Here is a 17,554-nt window from a genome sequence, read left to right as displayed (position 1 = left end):
ACAAGTAATTCCCAAGGCGATGTATAGTCAATTTGGGAGACCTTAGCTTCTAAAGTCTCTGTTCAACCAGATGTAGCTTTGAAAGGGCCTCGGCCGTTAAAGTCCGAGGGGATTTAGGATTAGGATTTCCTTGTAGAATTTTGAAAAGAGGGTGTAAATTACCAGTAGTAATCTTAAGATAAGGACGAATCCAATTAATATTTCTAAGTAATTTTTGAAAGTCATTTAACGTGGAAAGTTTCTCAAGATGGATTTGGAGATTTTGAGATTTTTAACACTTTCCTTTAGCTTTGTTACTTTTAATTCTTTTAGACCTTCAACATTTGCTTTAACACTTATCACTTTACCTTTAGGACCATTAAATATTTATTTTTAGTACATGTTTTTTTTTGTAAACACACATTTTACATTACATCGATTTAGGATTGTTACATCTTTCATTAGCAGTAAGGCATTATAATACATTATAATACTGTCATCTCTTTGTACTAGATGACTTTAAATGTGAATACACAAGGTAATATGACATTAGAATTTTAAGCTTTCACAAATAGGTGCAAAAAGTAAACCTGAAAGTTTAGTTGTAGTTTTAGTTTTTGTTATGACTGGAATTCCATTTTGCATGGCTGTTAATAACATAATGGCACATACCTAGGTTTTTCTAGGCTGGCTAATAAAGAATCAATTAAGCAGATTAATAAAAACAACAAAAAAATCAGCACCATATAGATACTATGTCCATTTTTCACATACATGTGACTCAGTAGAAAGGACAAAAGTACCTTTTATACCAGAAATTTCTTAAACACATTTAATCAAAGTATTCATAACTTTAAGGCATATATGCTTTGAATTATATTATAAAATTTAACTAGTTTTTGTTTATTAAAAAATTGTTTGATCAAGATCAATATTTGTTTTATGATAATTTATAAAGGCGCCGTCTATAATTAGTCCTCCGGAGGTAAAAAACAAAACAAACACAAAGACAGACAAACAGATACAGAGATCTCTTGATAACATTTAAAATTTTGGCCATGTGTATATATTTTGAAACATAGTAATTTTATCAATATATGTGAAGATACTGAGGTTTTTAATGAGTTAACATTAAAATCTGTACACAGAATAAGTGTTTAATCTTAATTATTACCAAAGACCTTGGGCTCAAGACCACAGCAGTCACGGCAGTTTTTGCCTAAGACAATTTAGACTTTAAAATTAGAGAAACATAGGGAAATGGAACTTTTTTATAGAATGAACCAAAATAGTTATTTAAGGTGAATAATAGAAAAGTTTAGTCCTCCACAGCAGGAAGGTAGTAGAGACCTGTCAGTGATCCCAACACTGGAGAAAAAGTCCAGGCAGCTGCTTGTTGAGATCAAGGTCAGCTCCCACCAGCCCACTGCAGCGGGTTTATACTATTTTAATATTTATATTATTTATATTATAGTCATATAGTCTCATACACTTATATTTAACCATTTTTTATTACTTTAATAATTGTGAATGAACTTTAAATACTATTAAAAATGTCTTATTTATTTATTTTAAAAGAAACAAATGGCAAAAAACTTTACTGGGGGGAACCTAGCCTCTTCCCAAAATAATTAACAGGGAAAGATTGGAGCATTTTTTCTTTCATTTAAGATCATGTCACATTATTTGTTACTTGTTTGAGTTTTTATTTTTATTTTAACAATTTTAGCCAAGTCCAAGTTGGAAATTTGGGCTGGATTTTGGAATGGTCTCATAATTGGGAGCCGATGCCTCTGCAAAGAGGTCTGTATTGGCTCTAAAATCAACTTTTGGCTTTTGAAAAAACAATTTTACTATCCCAAGAATCCTGATTACTTTCTCTAATACTGCAGGCTATTTTTTCTTTCACCTTTTGTTTTGTATTTTTCATTTTGCCTCCAGCCAGGCAAAACCGACCTATCTGTTCAGGCAATTGTTTTATTAATACGGGGCTGTCAGCTGAGTCCTCTTTGATGTAATTTAGGGACACAGCCAGCCATAAGTTTTTGAGTTTTTTATTTATTTTTTCTAATTCAGACCCTTGATCTAGTGGCGCGGGGGAAGAATTTAAGCACATTTTAATGTAATCTTGAAGCATACCAGTTTTTCTTATAGGTCTAATTAGTTCTTTGCAAAGGGAATTAGCATTTTTCCATGCAAGTTGTTTAAACAACAAATCTCGTGCTCCGGAGCATGGACGAACCTTATCCAGAGCAGTTTTTAATCTAGCCACAAAATTCTGGTACATTTTATCCTGGCGTTGGTGTATATCAGTGAGATTAGTGGGTTTATGCTCAGGTGAAGCAAGATTTTTCCATGAGGCAACTGCTAGTTCATTAATTTCAACTAGGACATCTTTTGAAAGGGCAGCTTGTCTGCGTACCTCAGCATATTTGTCTGTTCCCATGAACATAGAAAGGAAAATTTTCTCAGCCTTGACCTCATTATCGTGTTTCTTAAGGAAGGCATGTACTTGGTCCTCATATTCCATGCGAAATAATACATACATTCCCGAGGGAAGTACAGCCTTGGCAAAATTATGCCAATCATAAGGGGTCATCCAAGTGGCTGATAGCATGTCAATAATTTGATAAGTATAAGGGGAGTTATGACCTGTTGTCTGAACAGCTAACTGTAATTCTTTTAGAGTTTTTATAGGAATGGCCTCCCATGCAGGGCCATCATCATCAGCATGAGTCAAGGTCGGAGTCCGGCCACAGGAAAGGCAAATGAAAAATCTCCCGTCTTAGTGGCCTCTCTTGCTGATCCTAAAATGCCACCTAGGGGCTCTCAATGGGCCTTGATATGATTAGGATTATTATGTAATGTAATTTTAGGTTTGGTAACAACTGGAAAAAGGTTAGTGGTTGGGCGGGAGGGTTTATCACTTTTGAAAATTAATTTATCTAGCATTTCAGTATATTCATGATTACTAAGCTCATCCTCTGACTGGGAAAGGAATTCTTTTAATACGGGAGCAGAGGCTTGAGCGAGCAATGGCGTTATATCTAGGTTTTTGTTTTTTGGATCTTTCTGAACCTTTTTCTGTTGACTGTCCCACAATTCTGCCCCGGTGTCATCAACCAAATCTCTAATTTGTACCCACAAGGACAAAGCCTGTCTCGGAACCTGGATGGTCCATGAAGAGCATAAAACTCTTTCACTTCTTTTCCTACTTTCTTCCAAGTTTCCGGTGACAAACTACCTTCTTCTGGAAACCACGGGCATATCCGTAATATAAATTCATAAAGTTGCAGTAAAGCTTTTTTATTTACTTTAATACCACGTGTTTTAATCATTTTTCTCAGTATAGATAGAAAAAGATCTCTGTTTTTGGTCTGTTGTTGACCCATGGTCTCGTGGTGCTTTTATTCACTCAAGCAAAGATTTCTTTCAACTGTGCTGTCCGGCCCGTGTCCCTCGCGGGAACTTGCGGAGGCGTCTTAGCTAAGGTCTGTCCGTATAAGTCCCGGACCAGGCTACTCCGAAGAGCAGATGACCATTATGCCATATGACGTTCCTCCACGGGAATCGCGGGTGCAGCCCACTCAGACTCCGTAGCCACAAGGCCGTGGAGCCGTAATCATACACTCTCTCACACACACAGCACCACGAGCATTCACACTTAGAAAAACTTCTCACTATCTCGAACTGATCACCCTTTATCAGCGAGCTCCAGACGCTCCAGTGAGGATCCTATCCCTGACTGTTTAAAAGAGGGTATTTTAAGGGAATCACTTTCACACTCACACACAAGAAGGGAGATAGCTTACACAAACACAATCTCTTCATTACTCACCTCTCCTTTGGGTGGAAAAACTCAGCAATATTTGAATTCGGGCCCCACGTTGGGCGCCACCTGCCGCGGACCAGCACAGCAGTGAATGATGAGCCCGTCTCAAGGTTGAGAGACTGCGCAGGGTGGTCAGGGATTCGGCTGAAGAAATGACAAACAGACACACTTCAAGAGAGAGAGTAAATCTGAGTGCGATTTTATTTGAGTTAGTTGCCAGTATATATACAGGAACAGTGAATGGATTTAGCTTATCGCTGAGTGGTTTACATCTGGACCTAGCCTCTTTCTTAAGTAGATAATCCATTAGTTTTGTTTTTAAGCTATATGATCGCATTTTTTTTTGTTTTACTAGCTACTTTTTCACTTAAACTATATTTTAATTATTACAGGGTTTAGTAAACGTTTCATTTGAGTCAGCCTTGTGTTAAGGATTTCATATGATTTTTTAATTAACAACAAATGACCTTTATAGAAGAAAGAAGGAAGTTTTAGAAAGACAATGAAGGGATAAAGTTTGTAGTTCTAGAAAGACGAGATAAGGTTTTAGCTCCTGGTGGTTGTAATCCTTTGATAGGCTTCTGTCTTATCCATGTCTTCAGGGAAATTTGCTGTACTCCCCTGCCTCAGGGAGTTTTTGCTGTTTTCCCCCTGCGTGCTGGTTCCTTGCCCAGTGGGACCTAGGGACCTTGGTGATAGCCATTAGCCCTAAAGGTCACTGCAGGGGGAGGTGCAGCAGAGCAGGTCACAGTGGGCTGGGGCAGGTGGGCTAGGGCATAAGGCATAGGCGGGTCTGTTGCACGCTCCAGGACTCCCAGCCTTTTACCGTCAGTGTCTGCTGCAGCCAGACCCTAAAATATCCACAAGTCTTTAAAAGAGCAAACAAGGTTGCTTGAATTTCTGGGAAAGATTTTTTTTAATCATTGTTAAAAATCCCCTTATCTGAAGCTGACATAAAAGCAAGGCATGGGGCCTCTCTGATGGTACAGGGGTTAAGCACAGCACTGCGAAGCCATCTGCAGCCTCTGCTGCACGAGTTCCATCTGATGGAGGGCGAGAATGGAAAGACTGGAAAGGGAGGCCTCACGTGACTAAAACCTGACTCACGCAAGGAGGTGGGGGTCGAGGGGAATAACAGGACCATTAACCCAGCTGTGGAGGTCGGACCCTTAGGCGCCAGTGCCTTCTCACAAGGCAGGAGACCTGAGCAGGATCCAAAGCTGTAGGGAATGGCGCACAGGCCTGAGGGGAAGGATATGGAGATTGGGCCCACCTTGGAATCTCTGGTCCCTTTCTAGTGTTGCCTGTTACCCGACATCAGCAACAAGCAGCCACTCCACAGAGGAGTGACCCTCCCAAAGAGAAAAGGACTGTATCAGGGCAGGCTCTGCATGGGCTCGGGGCAGCCGTCCGTCTGCCCACCCGTGACTATGCAGGTGCCTCTTCTCACCAACTCTCCCTCTGCAGGGCAGCAGCCTCCTGCCTGCCATGGCCTGTCAAGGCCGCCCGCCTGCAACCATGCAGGCCTCTCTCAGTGAAACCTGCCCCTTTCCCTTTCCCTAATAAATCTGGCCTGTTTTTTGTTTTGTTTTGTTTTTTGTGGGACCCTCGCCAGTGGCCGGGGAACGAACAGGCACTGCAGAGGCTGTGGGCAGCCCCGCAGCCCAGTGCTCAACCGCTGCGCCAGCAGGAGAGGCCCTAAATCTGCCCTTTAATGTAACTAGTGTCTCTGTCTCATGGAGAAACGTGGCTGGGGAACTTGCTGTGTCCCACTGTAACGGGAGCTCTGGGGGCAACTTTCCCAGAGTGACCCCCAGGACCCGCACATCACATCATCTGGTGCCAACATCACATCCCCAGCCGGGAAGGTGACCCGCAGGTTGCCACACACCTCTCCTGTCTCCCCGCTGCTCCCCTCAGCAGTGGATTGCAGTCAGTCCACCTGTTCTGTTCCCCACTCTGTCTCTGGTGAAACCCCTTACCCCCACCCCCGCACCTCTGGCTGCACCCCAGCTCTTATGTTCATAAGTAAAGAAATCTGTTTAAAAATTAGTAAAAATTGGCCATCCTGGTGGCACAGGTGGTTGAGCGCAGCACTGTGAGGCTGACTGCAGCCTCTGCAACACCAGTTCAATCCTGGCCGGCCGGCGAGACTCCCACATGGCGTGGCAGACCTCTCCTGTCTTGCCTGCTGCTCCCTTCAGCAGTGTATATTTCATCAGTCTGCCTGTTCTGTTCCCTGCTCTGTCTCTGGTGAATCCTCTCACCCTCCAGTGCATCTGGTCTGTACCCTGGTTCTTGTATAAAAATAAATAAATCTTAAAAAAATAAAATAAAAGCACGACTAAAACATCATTTACCTGCAGATCCAGAAATGGATCCTATTGCAAACATTACAAAGCAGCTGCTCTTCAGAATACATTGTGAGAAAAATGAAGGTTCTCAGCCCCACATAGAATGTTTCTCATTGCACATCATGGTGCAGCACAATACACTTTGGCCCAGACTCTGACATCCCTGACTCTGTTCCATGGTTTGGTGTAATATTCAGCCTTGAGCCAGCCTGTGTTTATTTTGGGGGTTCAGATGGGTCTCCTGGGGACTGTGCAATCTTGGGTTTTGTTTCCTGAACAGAGGCTGGCCTCTCTCTGCCTTTGGATTGGTGAGCTCTATAGAGGATCTTCTACTGCCACTTTCACTTTAGTTTTCTGGTTCTACTTCCCTGCTCAGCTTTCTCTTTTTTCTTTTTTTCTTTAAATTATACAGGGGATATCTTGTAAACATTTCTTTCAGGGAAGATTTGTTAGTGGACCACTTCTTCACTTTTGTTTGTCTGGGAAGAACATTTTTACTCTCTTGTCTCTGTAGGAGAATCCTGCAGGTTAGAATATTTGTGACCCGCATATTTTCTCTCTATTCTGAATGCGTTATTTCATCCTCTCCTTGCACTACAGTCCTCCAGAAATGTAAGTTGGGTCCATCCCCACATATGCACGGTCCATGACAGAAACTTGTTAAGAGGTGCTGGGATCTGGACCTCATCCTGGTGCGGTTACCTGAGCGTTCTGAAAGGATAACTCTACAAGACTTTCCATGAAAACCAACATCAGGAACATCACTGGTACACTCTACCTATAGACTAGAGAGAGAGAGAGAGAAATTGGAGAAAGATGAAAATTTCCATAGAAAGCAGTCCAATAAATCCAGAAAAGAAGAAAATTATTATATAAGGAAAAGAGAGCCAAGATCACCCATATTCTGGGGCACAAGGACCATAGGGGAAAGCTTTTGGTATGGGGACCTAGCAAGAGTCTTGTGTATTGTTGGAGTGCTATGCAAGAAATCCCAGGTCCAGACATGCAAATGAGCCCTCTTACTTTCCTTTTGCTTTGTGAAATGAATGTGTATATTATTGTAAAATAGTCTCCTTTGTGGGCCTCCCATGGTGGCGCAGCGGTTGAGCGCTGGGTTGCAAAGCTGCCCACAGCCTCCGCAGTGCTGGTTCGATCCCCAGCCACCGGAAGGGTCCCACATAGCAAGAAGACCTCTCCTGCCGCCTGCTGCTCCCCTCAGCAGTGTACTTCCTCAGCCTGCCTGTTCTCCTCCCTGCTCTGGCTCTGGTGAATTCTCTCACCCTCCCGTGCTTCTGACTATACCCAGTGCCTGTATAAATAAATAAATAAATCTTAAAAAAAATAATCTCCTTTGTACTCACTGAGTATTTCTGCTGGGAGAAAAAGATGAATACGTCAGGGGCTACCAGCAAACATTTCCATTTTAAAGCCATTTGTGACTCATACAGGGCTGCCACCATATAAAGCCAAATGTGGCATTTACTCTATGATGCTAATTAATTTCATGCATGTTTGCCTGGGGCATTATTTCATTTCCCTGGATGTTCCTATAAGATTCAGAATTGAGAATATTATTCATTGTACATAAAAAATATAAAGGGTCTTTTTAATGCAGTCAAATATAAATGACATTTTAGGGTATTATCACTGTGAATGTTACATGAATCTCAAAGTCAAAAATCTATTCACCTTATTAATTCAAGCATTCACCTTAATTCAAGCATTTTCTACATGGATATAGAATATTGAGTTCAATTCTTTCCTCTGTTTAGTGAGATGACTATATACTGACCTTGTTTTTGCAGATTTATTTCATTCTATTGTTCCCAATGTGAGTTAATTTGCATTTTGGGGCTTTATATGTACCTAGTTGAGCAGGCAAAATATAAACAGACCAAAAAACCCCACAAAACCTGCCACAAAAACACCCTCTTAGGTTCAGAACAATTGAATAGCAATATTTCTCTATATTAAAGACAAGAAGCTACCTATAAATCCTTTTTCAATCCCATAATAGTTATAGCCTGAAATTAGAGATGCAAAAGTAGCTTTCCCAGTTCTTGTGCAGTTATGAGTGCTCATGTGACTCGTTCTTCCCAATACAAAGTGAACAAATGTGATAGATGTTACCTCTGGACATGGTAAGAAGCTCATGTTCCTTTTCAATGACCTCTCAGTCCACATCCAAAGAATTGATGTAATATACTACGATATTATCTAGGATAATTGATCTGTGAGCCAGAGGTTGCTAGTATTCTTATAAGACCAAGCAGGAAAAAAATGGTTCAAGAGAACTGTTCTAAGAAAGAATTCATAAGAAATAATTTTTTATTCTGTTGAACTGTTGCATTTGGATTTAATGATCACCACAATCTTGTGGGTCTTCACTAATCTTTACAATATATATACTTTCTGCTATTGCTTACAAATCTTTAAGACTTCCAGAAATCCCAGTCTATATATCTCCCTAGGAGCTTCTGTAACTTCACCTACATTTCAATCAAGAGCACATACTTTGTGGGTATTTCAATGTGTTAAAGACTTTACTTGGGGGGTAACTATGATATTAACATGATAAGTAGTGATTTTACCACTTCTGAAAACAGAAATAAATCCTCTTAAATTTAGCCAATATTATTCATTGTGCCCATGAACATTATCCAACAGGTTTGATGACACCGCACTTCCTGCCTTCATATTCAGACAGTGAAAGCTGTTTCATGGGACAAGTGTTTTTTTTTTTTTTATTTTTTTTTTTATAAATTTTATTGTTATATTCCCCATACAATTGCAGCCCCCCATTCTGACCCCAATCCCTCCCCTCCCGCCCCCGCCCCCCTAAAAGTGTCTCTGGTTCATAGTTTTTTGTTGATTTTGATTTTCACTTTCTTATAGTTATTCATTTTCCTGGTCCCTTATTTAAGTTTTCTAGATTCCTGCTATGAGTGAGACCATCCGGTATTTTTCTTTTTCTTTTTGGCTTATTTCGCTGAGCATGATCCCTTCCAGCGCCATCCATGTTGCAGCAAATTGCATGTGTTTATCTTTTTTGAATGCTGAGTAAGATTCCATGGTATATATGTACCACATCTTCTTGATCCAGTCATCTATTTTTGGGCATTTGGGTTGTTTCCAAAGCTTAGCTATTGTAAACAGTGCTGCTATAAACATAGGGGTGCAGGTGTTCTTTGGAATTGATGTTTCTGTGTCCTTTGGGTAAATACCTAGGAGTGGAATTGCTGGGTCATATGGAAGCTCTATGTTTAGTAGGTCCAGAAATCTCCACACAGCTTTCCACAGTGGTTGGACCAGTTTGCACTCCCACCAACAGTGCAGAAGAGTTCCTTTTTCTCCACACCCTCGCCAACATTTGTTGTTGCTAGTTTTTTTAATATGTGCCATTCTCACTGGTGTAAGATGGTATCTCATGGTAGTTTTGATTTGCATTTCCCTGATGACAAGTGATGTTGAACATTTTTTCATATGCCTGTTGGCCATTTGCATTTCCTCTTCAGAGAAGTTTCTTTTAAGCTCTTCTGCCCATTTTTTGACTGGATTATTTTCTTTGTTGTTGTTGAGTCTCATCAGCTCTTTGCAGATTTTTGTGATCAGTCCTTTATCATTAGTGTTGGGTGCAAAAATGTTCTCCCAGTTGGTGGGGTTTCTCTTTGTTTTTGTTATTGTCTCTTTTGCTGTGCAAAAGCTCTTTAATTTGATATAGTCCCAGCTGTTTATCTTTGCCTTCACTATCACTGCTTTGGGTGATGTGTCTGTAAAGATGTCTTTGATGTGCAAATCACGTAGTGTTTCGCCTATATTTCCTTCTATATATTTTATGGTTTCAGGTCTTATGTCTAGTTCTTTAATCCATTTTGAGTTGATTTTTGTGTATGGTGTGAGGTGGTGGTCAAGCTTCATTCTTTTGCATGTAGCGACCCAGTTTTCCCAGCACCATTTATTGAACAAACTTTCTTTGCGCCAATGCATATTCTTTGCTCCTTTGTCAAAGATTAGTTGACCATAAATCTGTGGGTTTATTTCTGGATTTTCTATTCAATTCCATTGGTCTGTATGTCTGTTCTTGTTCCAATACCATGCAGTTTTGATGATTATGGCTTTGTAGTATAGTTTGAAGTCTGGGAGTCTGATGCCTCCATTCCCTTCTTTTTTTTTCAGGAGAGCTTTGGCTATTCGGGGTTTTTTGTGATTCCATATGAATTTCATCAATAATTGTTCTATTTCTTTGAAGAATGACATTGAAATTTTGATTGGAATAGCATTGAATCTGTATATTGCTTTTGGAAGGATGGCCATTTTAATAATGTTTATTCTTCCAATCCATGAGCAGGGGATGTCTCTCCATTTCTTTGTGTCTTCTTCTATTTCTTTTAACAGTGTTTTATAGTTTTCTTTGTATAGGTCCTTTACCTCTTTTGTTAGATTTATTCCCAAATATTTAATTTTTTTTGTTTCAATAACAAAAGGGATGGTCTTTTTGATTTCTTCTTCTTCAGATTTATTGTTTGTGTATAGGAAGGCTACTGACTTTTGCGTGTTGATTTTGTATCCTGCCACTTTACTGAACTGATTGATGAGTTGAATTAGCTTTTCTGTGGAGTTTTTGGGGTTCTCTATGTATAATATCATATCGTCTGCAAATAGTGATAGTTTGACTTCTTCTTTTCCTATTTGGATTCCTTGGATGTCTTTCTCTTGTCTTATTGCCCTGGCTAGGACTTCCAGTATTATATTGAAAAGCAATGGTGAGAGTGGACATCCTTGTCTTGTTCCAGATCTTAATGGAATTGCTTTCAGCTTTTCACCATTGAGAATGATACTGGCTGTTGGCTTGTCATAGATGGCCTTTATGATGTTGAGGTATGTTCCTTGTATCCCAAGAATTTCAAGGGCTTTTATCATGAATGGGTGTTGCACTTTGTCGAAAGCTTTCTCAGCATCTATTGATATTATCATATGGTTTTTATATTTCTTTTTGTTGATGTGTTGGATAACGTTGGTTGATTTTCGGATGTTAAACCATCCTTGTGCCCCTGGAATGAATCCAACTTGGTCGTGGTGAATTATCTTATGGATACATTGTTGGATTCTGATAGCTAAAATTTTATTGAGGATTTTTGCATCAGTGTTCATTAGGGAGATTGGCCTGTAGTTTTCCTTTTTTGTGTTGTCCTTGTTCGGTTTTGGTATTAGTGTAATGTTGGCTTCATAGAACGTGTTTGGTATTGTCCCTTCCTTCTCAATTTTTTGGAAGAGTTTGTGAAGGATAGGCACTAATTCGTCTCTGAATGTTTGGTAGAATTCATTTGTAAATCCATCAGGTCCTGGGCTTTTGTTTTTGGGGAGGTTTTTGATTACCATTTCAATTTCGCTAATTGTAATTGGTCTGTTTAGGTGTTCTATTTCTTCTTTATCTAGCTTTGGGTGATTGTAGAGTTGTAGGAATTTGTCCATCTCCTCTAGATTGTTAAACTTGTTTCCATATAACTGTTCATAGTAGTTACTGATTATTCTTTTGATTTCTGCTGTGTCCGTTGTGATTTCTCCTCTTTCATTGATGATCCTGTTTATTTGTGCTTTCTCCCTTTTTTCCTTTGTGAGCCTGGCTAGGGGTTTGTCTATTTTATTGATTTTTTCAAAGAACCAGCTCTTGGTTTCATTGATCTTTTGGATTGTTTTTTTAGTTTCAATTTCATTTATTTCTGCTTTGGTTTTTATTATTTCTTTTCTTCTACTGGTTTTGGGGTTTTTTTGTTGTTCTTTTTCTAGATCTTTGAGCTTCGAGATTAGGTTGTTTCTTTGCGTTCTTTCTTGTTTCTTGATGTGAGCTTCTATTGCTATATATTTTCCTCTTATTACTGCTTTTGCTGCATCCCATACATTTAGGATATTGGTGTCCTCCTTGTCGTTCAATTCAAAAAATTTTTTAATTTCTTCTTTGATCTCCTCATTAGTCCAATGGTCTTCCAGTAGTGTGGTTTTTAATCTCCATGAGGTAGGAAAGTTCCTTGCTTTCTTTTTATGGTTTATTTCTAGTTTGATGCCTTCATGGTCAGAAAAGATGGTTGATATGATTTCAATCTTGGTGTATCTGTTGATGTTTGTCTTGTGCCCCAGTATGTGATCGATCCTGGAGAATGATCCGTGTGCGCTTGAGAAAAATGTGTACTCCACTTTTTTGGGGTTTAGTGTTCTATAGATGTCTGTTAAGCCCAATTGCTCTAGGTCTTTATTTAGAGCTTTGGTTTCTTTACTTATTTTTTGTCTTGTTGATCTATCCATTGTTGATAGTGGTGTGTTGAAGTCTCCCACTACGTATGTGTTTTCTCTGATGTCTGTTTTCAGAGAGGACAACAGTTGTCTGATATATTTTGGTGCTCCTTCGTTTGGTGAGTATATGTTAATGAGTGTTATTTCTTCTTGAAGTATTGTCCCCTTGATCATAATGTAGTGACCATTGGGGTCTCTTTTTATCTTTTTGAGTTTGAAATCTGTTTTATCTGATATAAGTATAGCTGTTCCTGCTTTCTTTTTTGGTCCATTTGCTTGTAGGATTGTTTTCCATCCTTTAACTTTGAGCCTATTTTTATCTTTTGTAGCTAAATGTGTTTCCTGGAGACAGCAAAAGGTTGGGTTTTGTTTCTTAATCCAGGCTGCAACTCTGTGTCTTTTTATTGAAGAGTTTAGTCCATTTACATTTAGAGTTAAGATTGATATGTTAACATCTGTATTTGCCATTGTGTTTGTCTTTCCTTTGATTTTATTTATTTATTCTTTTAATAACTTTTTTTTTGGCCTTCTTTCATTGTTATTCGTCGCTCTGAGGTTCTGGCTTTAGGACTCCTTGTAGTATTTTTTGGAGTGGGGGTTTAGTTGCAATGAAATTCCGGAGTTTCTGTTTGTCTGGGAAGGTCCATATTCTTTCTTCAAAGAGGAAGGAGAGCTTTGCGGGATAGAGTATTCTTGGTTGGCATCTGTTTTCTTGGAGTCTGTTGACTATGTCCCTCCACTCTCTCCTTGCCCGTAGTGTTTCTTCGGAGAAGTCTGATGTCAGCATGATTGGTTTTCCTTTGAATGTTATCTGTTTCTTCCCTCTTGCCAGCTTCATTATTTTTTCCTTGTCCTGGATTCTTGGGAGCTTTACTATTATGTGTCTTGCTGTATTTTTCCTTTCGTCGTGGAAGTTTGGTGTTCTTCTTGCTTCTTGTATATCAATTTTCAGCTCCTTCTTCACATTTGGGAAGTTCTCTTCAATTATCTCTTTGAATATTTTCTCTGTTCCTACATCTCTCTCCTCTCCTTCTGGTATTCCTATAACTCTTATATTTCCTTTCCTCATGGAGTCAGATAGTTCCCGAAGTCTTTCTTCGTTCTTTTTCCTTCGTACTTCTCTTTCCTTTTCTGTTTTGGTTCTTTTTATTTCTGTGTCTTCAAGATTACTTATTCGTTCTTCCATTTCATCTATTCTGCTTTCATTGCTTTTCCCAGAATTCTTTAGTTCTTCCATTAATTCTTTGATCTCCTGCATTTCTTTTACTTCCCTCTTTAGGGACTCAATTTCTTTCTTCTGAGCATTGTTTTCCCTCTCTAGGGACTCAATTGCATTCTTCTGATCGTTGATTATTTTTCCCTTATCATTGTTTTCCTTTATGACTTCTGTCAGTTTTTTAATCACGGCAATTTTAAATTCTCTTTCTGGAAGGCTCAGAAATTCTTCCAAGTTATTGTCGTTGCAATCTGGGGCCTGGCTTTCTTTTTGTGGTGTGCTTTTTCTCTGGAGAGTTGCTAGGTTGTGTGTGGTTCTTCTCCTCCCTACTGTCTGTTTTCTAATTTGCCGTATGCGTTGGGACACTGTGTTGTTGGGACTTGCCGGCATCTTGGGTGGGCTTCTCTGTTCCCCTCTGGTTCTTCCAGGAGTCATCTGTCAGTTTCAAGCAGCCTTTACTGGAGAAAGGTCCCTGTTCTAAAATGCCGATGTGGGGACACACTCCCCTGTGCGCCTGGTCTGCCCCGGCGGTGGGTTCCTGCTCCCCTCTGGGCTTGGACTGCAGGCCAGAGGGGGTCTGGCGTGGGCGAACTTCCCCCGCTCACCTCTGGCTCCTGAGGAAGCCTTCTGCAGGTAGTCTTTACTGAAGAAATGTCCCTGTTCTAAAATGGTGATGTGGGACACACTCCCTGCGCTTCTGGTCTCAGGCACACTCTTCTGCGTGCCTGGTCTGCCCCGGCTGTGGGTGCTCGCTCTCCCTGTGGGCTCAGACTACTTGTTCTGAAGGGGCCCGGTGTGGGCTAACTCCCCAGCTGGCCACTAGCTCCTTCAGTAGCCTGTGCTGGGGTCAAGTCGCTAGGTGGCACCAGAGATCTCTCCTAGAGCCCTTGGGGAGCTGATTTTCCACCCCGTGGGACAGGGAGCAGAGCGGGGATGGTAGGGTACACCTCAACGGCTTTGGGGTGCTGTGTCTGCCTTGTGCCCCACCGTCGTGGGGAACCCACGCCCCTAATTTCGTGCCCCGGGTCTCAGTTCCAAAGCCCTCAGTTCCAGGACGCGGACTGTAGCCCAGATCAGTGGCGCGGGAATGGCGCCTTTTGAATCCCGCTCCCCTGCCTGGGCGCCTTGTTCCTGCTCACTCAGGGAGGGCCTCCGCCCGGGTCTCAGTTCCAAAGCCCTCAGTTCCAGGACGCGGGCTGTAGCCCAGATCAGTGGCGCGGGAATGGCGCCTTTTGAATCCCACTCCCCTGCCTGGGCGCCTTGTTCCTGCTCACTCAGGGAGGGCCTCCGCCGTCTCCCCGCAAGCCTAGGTCGCAGGCGCGGCGCGGGGACCTGGGCAGCTGCAATCCGAGCACTGCTTTCGCGCAAGCTTACCGGGCGGCTGGGGCTGTGTGCTGGTGCTGGTCTCCTCCTGGTGGGCGGGGCTCTCTTTAATGGCCACCTCTGCGGTGGATCCTGCAGGGTTCGCCTCAGCTCCCGTTCACGGGGTGTGGTGGCTGAAATAGTTCCTTTCCACTCACAGTCCCGCTTGCTGCATCCGTTTTTCTTGTTGGCGTTTTGGTTTGTTGTTTCCCTCGTCTCTGCCGGTGGGAGAGTGCCGCCTCTGTGGGCGGGGGAGGGGAGCAGGGTTCTGCGCTTCCCTCCCTTCTCGTCCTCTTTTATGGCAACTTTCTTCTTCGGGCAGTTTGCTGGAGTCGTCCGTTTATCTTCCGTGTCCCAGTTCTCACTGGGACCTGCCGCTTTTCCTCCCTATTAACTTTTTTTAATGGGAGATCTTACTCGCAGCGTCTCCTCGCCGCCATGTTGCTCCGCCCCCCCGGACAAGTGTTTTAGATGAAAAGGAATGGGTAGGAAATAAAAGTGTAATGCAAATCTAGACCCATAGCTGGATAGTTGACAGCTGCATGTCTGCAGGAAAAAAAAGAGTCAATATTTTCTGTGAGGATAGATTGAAATGGGATTAAAGCACAGCTGGATTTTATCTGATGCTCCGTAACAGTACACATTTATCTCAGATGTAAAAGAAGTATCTGGATGAGTCTGACGACTTAGACTATTCAGTAATCACAAATTCTATCACTTTTCTTTGTATATAAATATTGATAATTTTCATATATCTAATGTGGCATTTCAGAAATAAGAATGTGTTGCTCAGTACCGTTGAATAGATTCAGGTTTGCTCAATGATGCCTGTGTGATGACTTCTTTAAAATCTTACCAAAATGATGTACACAATTTTTTTGTACTAGACAAAAAAATTTATTTTTACTAGACTGAGAAAGATAAGACCCCATGATCTCAAGAACTGTGAATTTTGAATGGTACTACGTAGACTCAGATTCTTCCAGAAATTTCCTAATTATGTTTATATATTACCTTGATCAATATGTTTTCAATGTTATTCAAAAGAAAACAGACCTTTTATTTACATATATAAAAAATGTACTTTTCAAGAAACTATTTACTGTTCTCCCATCAACATTCAGTTAATCTTATTTATTCAATAAATTCAATCCCCAAATATTTTTTTGGTTTTATGTTTGTCAGGAAGAATTGTATGTTCATTTTTATTATATTCCTATGCACAATGTGAAAGTTACTGGCAGAATGCAGAGGTAATTCATATGAGGAAAAGTTTTCTGGGGGGGTAGCATGGGGTGAGACATTCTTATTTAAAAAACACAAGAGTGGACCTCCCTGGTGGCGCAGTGGTTGAATGCTGGGTTGCAAAGCTGCCCACAGCCTCTGCAGTGCTAGTTCAATCCCTGCCTGCTCCCCGGCCACCAGAGGAGGGTCCCACATGGCTTGCAGACCTCTCCTGCCACCCGATGCTCACCTCAGCAGTGTACTTCGGTCCTTCTGCCTGCTCTGCTCCCTGCTCTGGCTCTGGTGAATTCTCTCACCCTCCCGTGCTTCTGACTGTACCCAGTGCTTGTATAAATAAATAAATCTAAAAAAAAAGAAAGAAAGAAAGAAAGAAGAGAGCTGGGCTTGAGTCCAGATCTTAAAAAAATAAATAAATATAAATAAATAAATAAATAAAAATAAAAAACACAACAAAATCTTAGTGTCATCCTGCAAATGCTGTGAAAGCTAAAAACAAGGATTATGTTGCTATACATTACTCTAAGGACAAAGACTGAAATTTAGCCTGGCCCACAGACCCTGGATCATCTGTACCCCATCCCTTTTCCTTTAAATAAACAGAAAGATATAGCCAGCTCATGGGTTGGAGGAGTCAGCATTGTCAAAATGTTCATCCAACCCAAAGCAATTTAGAGATTCAATGCAATCCCAATAAAAATCCCAATGGCGTTCTTCAAAGAAATAGAACAAAGATTAATGAAGTTCATCAGAAAACACAAAAGACCCCAAATAGCCAAAGCTTTCCTGATATCAAAGGGGGGAAATGAAGGTATCACACTTCTGATTTCCAACTATATGCTAAAGCCAGAGTAGTTTAAAGCAGCATGGCAATGGAACAAAACCAGACACAGAGACTAATGGAACAGAATTGAAAGCCCAGAAATAAAACCACATTTATGGACAATTAACATACAAGACAGGAGCAAAGTCCATACACTGGAACAAGGAAAGCCTCTTCAATAAAGGGTGCTGGAAAAGTGGACTGCCACATGTAAAATGATGAAACTAGATCATCACCTAACAGCACACATGAAAATCAATTCAAAATGGATAAAAGACTCAGATATAAGACCTGAAACCATCAAACATATAGATAAAAACCTATGTAAAACGCTCCCTAACATCAATCTCAGAAACATATGAAGGAGAGAGGAAACAATGGATACTACATCAAACTAAAACTTTTCTGTATGGCAAAAAAGACAGTGACCCAAACAAAGAGACAACGTCTGAATGGGA

At 40.9% G+C, this 17,554-nt stretch overlaps 1 protein-coding gene across 1 annotated transcript in view; it reads right to left on the bottom strand.

Moving 5' to 3' along the window:
- Positions 1-15,063: 15,063 nt before the first annotated feature.
- LOC311182669 (uncharacterized protein) overlaps positions 15,064-17,554 on the bottom strand; it is a 530,572-nt gene continuing 528,081 nt past the window's right edge. Inside the window, exon 2 of the mRNA XM_084251624.1 lies at positions 15,064-15,093. The gene's annotated coding sequence lies outside the window, so the exon portion shown is untranslated. The remainder of the gene's footprint in view (positions 15,094-17,554) is intronic.

The sequence above is a fragment of the Talpa europaea genome, assembly GCF_964194135.1.
Source record: "Talpa europaea genome assembly, chromosome: 12".
NCBI classification, from domain to species: Eukaryota; Metazoa; Chordata; class Mammalia; order Eulipotyphla; family Talpidae; genus Talpa; species Talpa europaea.
This window is presented reverse-complemented; position numbering and strand designations above follow the sequence as displayed.